General features: G+C 48.4%; 1 long non-coding RNA gene across 1 annotated transcript; it reads right to left on the bottom strand.

The window, feature by feature from the left end:
* Nucleotides 1–2,343: 2,343 nt before the first annotated feature.
* On the bottom strand, nucleotides 2,344–3,760 carry LOC120107417 (uncharacterized). Its single transcript, XR_015988440.1, has 2 exons — nucleotides 3,537–3,760; nucleotides 2,344–2,641 (listed from the first exon to the last, which is right to left on the bottom strand). It is a non-coding gene; the product is annotated as an uncharacterized LOC120107417 (long non-coding RNA).
* Nucleotides 3,761–4,051: the final 291 nt, after the last annotated feature.

The raw sequence follows: 4,051 nt of genomic DNA, 5'->3' as shown, positions 1-4,051 counted from the left end.
CACCACTGAATTAGAGGCCTTGGCATCCTGCTCTGTGAGTGCATAGACCCGCCCCTGGGTCCTAGGCCTCTGCTGCCCTCCCTCTTGCTGCTGTCCCTCCTGAGGTGCTCGATTTATAGGGGCTCTCTGAGAAGACTGAGGTGCCTGTCGCCTCTGCTGTTCTTTTCCACTAGGACATACAACAGCCTTATGTCCTTCTTGACCACAAGAAAAACATGTCCCTCCAATTCAAGTGCAATCTCGCTTAAGATGAGGTCCTCCGCATCTGTAGCATCTAATGGCACCTCGGGCTTGACCTCTGTCTCTGGTGACAACTTGATTCGGTCTCTGATCCTTTGACTTGAAGGGTCTACTATTTTGGCTCGGAGAATCAGTAGATCGAAACCTTTTCTTCATATTCCTTTCTCTGGCAGCCTGGGCATTGTCAAGCCCTTTTTCTATCACCGGGACTTTGTTAACCACATCTTTATAACTAGACAGTTCAAAAGCAGCGACTTGTTGTTGAATCCGTCCCCTGAGTCCATTTTCAAATTTCCTTGCTCGGTCACTATCCTCTGATATCAAGGTCGGAGCATATCGGGACATCTCTTCAAACTTTGCTGCATACTGAGCAACTGTCATATCACCCTGCTCCAGTCGGTCAAACTCCCTATATTTCTGGAATCGGATACCCTATGGAAAATACTTCTCATGAAAAACCTTTTTAAATTCTTCCCAAATGAAGGGGGCATCATCCGGACCAAGCTTCCCTTTCTCCATCTCCCACCAGTCAGCTGCCTCACCCTGTAACATAAAGGTGGCAAAAAGGACTTTCTCCTCATCAGGGCACCTCAGAGCTTGAAAGACTTTCTCTATCTATTTCAGCTAGCTCTCAGCCTCCATCGGGTCAGCCGTACCTTTAAATGCTGGGGGTGCATATCTCTGAAAATCCAATAGACTGACTCGGTGCTCCGGCTGAGCTGTAGTGCCTTGAAACTGCTGCTGTTGTTGTTGCTGTTGTTGATACATTGCTTGCTGCTGCTGCAACCGTTGCTGCAAGAACTGTTGCTGCACCTCTACCATCCTCATCATGTCTGCTCTAGCAGCAGCTTGCTGTTGCACCATCATTTGCATCAACTGTGAAGCACTTATCGTCTCCTCAAGCTGAATACTTGGTCCTTCGGATGTCCCAATCTCCGGAGCTCCCATCTCTGGAGTACTACCAGTAGGGTCCATAGTGTGCTCCTGCTGTGGCACACCCCGAGTCGGCGTGGATGAGGTATCTTCCTGCTGTCCAGAGGGTGCCCAAGCCGTGGAGCCATCCGCAAATCAGGTCGGCCTCCTGGCATGCCCCCGACCACGCCCTCGTGCCATATGAACCTACACCATTTTTCCAGCATCAAGATTATCAGAAAAATTTTTTTGCATCCTTCATATACTAATCACACATTTAATATCTTACGTATTTAGTGATTTTCCCCACTCAGGCTTACTCGAGCCCAAACCCTAGAATTCCTAAACCTAGCTCTGATACCACTCTGTCACGCCCCGAACCCATCACCCGGGTCCGGTACGTGACCGACCGCATGAGCCCTAGAGCAGTGCCCTAAAGATCATGCAAGGCCTAAAATAAACAAATAATTTCAATAATTCCATAAATGCCAAAATTAATGATTAATGAAATTAAATCAAATCCAACCAAAATATACGGAATTATTACATAATTTTTCAATGTCCATAAACAAAAGATAAATTAGCTTCTATCTATCTAGCAGTCAGACTCCATACTGATCTCATTTCTCGTCCCACCCAATGGACTCTACAAATCCAGTGCCTCTGAAAAAGAAAGTAAGAGTAGTATGAGCTTTTCCAGCCCAGTAAGAATCCCAACAGCCACACATAGTAATAATCATAAAATAATCAATGCATCAAAATAATATCATTTCATCATTTCAAAGGCTCAACAAACAAGTGTATATAATCAGTACATATACAAAAATCCTTTTTCACATTATGTGATCATTTCCGTATTACTCTGATTCCCAAATTTTCAGAACTTTCACTACTGGCTTTGGACTAACCAAGTTCATGACCCAGTCCAAGACTGCACAAATCCCACGCATAAGCTCGTGGCAGCTATCCCACGCGTAAGCCCGTGGAGGCTATCCTACGCATAAGCTCGTAGAGGCTATCCCACGCGTAAGCCCGTGAAGGCTATCCTACGCATAAGCTCGTAAAGGCTATCCCACGCATAAGCTCGTAGCAGCTATCCTACGCATAAGCTCGTAGAGGCTATCTCATGACAAGGTTAGTCCAACCCATTTTACATGTCTAGTTTTACATGTTTAATCACATTTCAATCACGTCACATATTTTCATAATTTCTCAAAAATATGTTATTCCTTCCCAATTTAATTATTTCAATACTTTCATAATAAACAAAATGCACACCTCATAGTGTCATACAAGCTCAAAAACAAATAGCAACATACTGATAAAATATATCCAACGATAAATCCAATATATGCATAAATAAAAGTGCTCAGATGTAGGCATTCTTACAGGAATTGTAGACTGACGTTACCACGGATCTGAATCACAACCTACGCGCTGGGGTGCTGAGTCCCCTGATCAAAATCTCCTGGCACCGCTGACTCTTTCCCTACAACATTAATTATAAATCACAAACTAAATTATTTAATATTAAAATATTCTGAACCATAATTCTCATCTGTTATGGGATTCATCATCAGGTCCCCAAACATCTCAATCCTTCCAGATCTAGGGCAGTCGGGATAGCCCGACTCCCACCTTGTACCACTAGCCTATGTCGTCGCCAGCCATAGCCGCAGCCACGCCGCGACGATAATCGGTCCCGGTGAAGAGACCAAAAGAAGGGGTGGATGAGAGAGAAGGGTTCTTCCTCCACCTCTTCGGTCCAAGGGCATCAGCCAGGGTGGCTGTGCCCTCACCTTCCCCACCCTCGGCCACCATTGGCCGAACCATCGCCGGCCGCCCCTGCTGCAATCGTCGGCGATGGTGGCTAGCCAAGAGAAATAGAGAAGAAGAGGTCTCCTCCTCCTCTTCTTCTTTTCTCTTCTCCTTCTTCTTCTTCTTTTTCTTCTTCTTCTTCTTCCACCGACACTGTCCCCTCCCCCTTCCTCCATTTCTTCCGAAGATCCACTGGCAGTGGCTCGGCCCCCACCCGACGGCAACCCCAGTGGCCCCCGACCGCTGCCGCTGTCGCCGTCGGTGGCCAGCCGACGCGAGAGGGAGAGAAGAAGGAGGTGGAACCGTGCGGGACGCCCTCGATCCACCATCCTCATCCCCACTAAAACCCTAGAAAATCCCTCTCCGAGCCTCACACAGTCCCGATTCAACCCCCAATGCCATGGATCCCGGCCAACCGGCGGCCGGCGGTGGCCAAAATTCACAAGGAAGAGGCCGAAACAGGGGTACCCTGTTTCGGACTCTTCTCCGACGATTCTCCGGCCAAAATCCAATCCAACACCTCCCAAAATCCAGAAATGGAACGCAAAGGAAGGAGCCACGCTTACCTCGGTCTGGCGGCGTGCTTCGGCGACCTTTCCGGCGAGAGATGGGTGGAAGAATCCGTGAGCAACCCGGATTAAAATCACCGAAGAAAAGAGGAGGGCTTCCCCGCGGCCGGCCGGATCTCGGGTCTCCGGCGCTCGGTCTCCTCCGGCGAGTCACCTCTCCAACGCCGCCGCCGCCGTCGTCGCCCCTTGCCCCCCCTCCTTTCGTCCACCCCGATCGTGCCTAGGGCACGATCGTGATAAGGGGATGGGCCCGGTCTTTTCAGGCCGGTCCGTCCCCCTTTCCTTTTTTTTGGGGGGGGGGGGGTTGTATCTAATCTTGAGCTATGTAATTCTGCCGCCTTACCAGAAGAAGGGAAGAGTGGGGGGAATCCCTATCCCTACACAATAAGTATAATGCACTGATGATTTGAAGCCAGGACCATGGTGGGTGCACATTCCAAGAAAGAACCTTGCAATTCATTTCAGGCTCTATATACTTATTTTCAAGCAAGAAACAGAATCTCGGTTTTGGT

This window comes from Phoenix dactylifera, chromosome 7 (assembly GCF_051530095.1).
Source record: "Phoenix dactylifera cultivar Ajwa chromosome 7, Ajwa_hap1_PhDact_Kaust_v1.1, whole genome shotgun sequence".
NCBI classification, from domain to species: Eukaryota; Viridiplantae; Streptophyta; class Magnoliopsida; order Arecales; family Arecaceae; genus Phoenix; species Phoenix dactylifera.
Note: the sequence above shows the minus strand (reverse complement) of the source record. Positions and strands in the feature narration are given on the sequence as shown.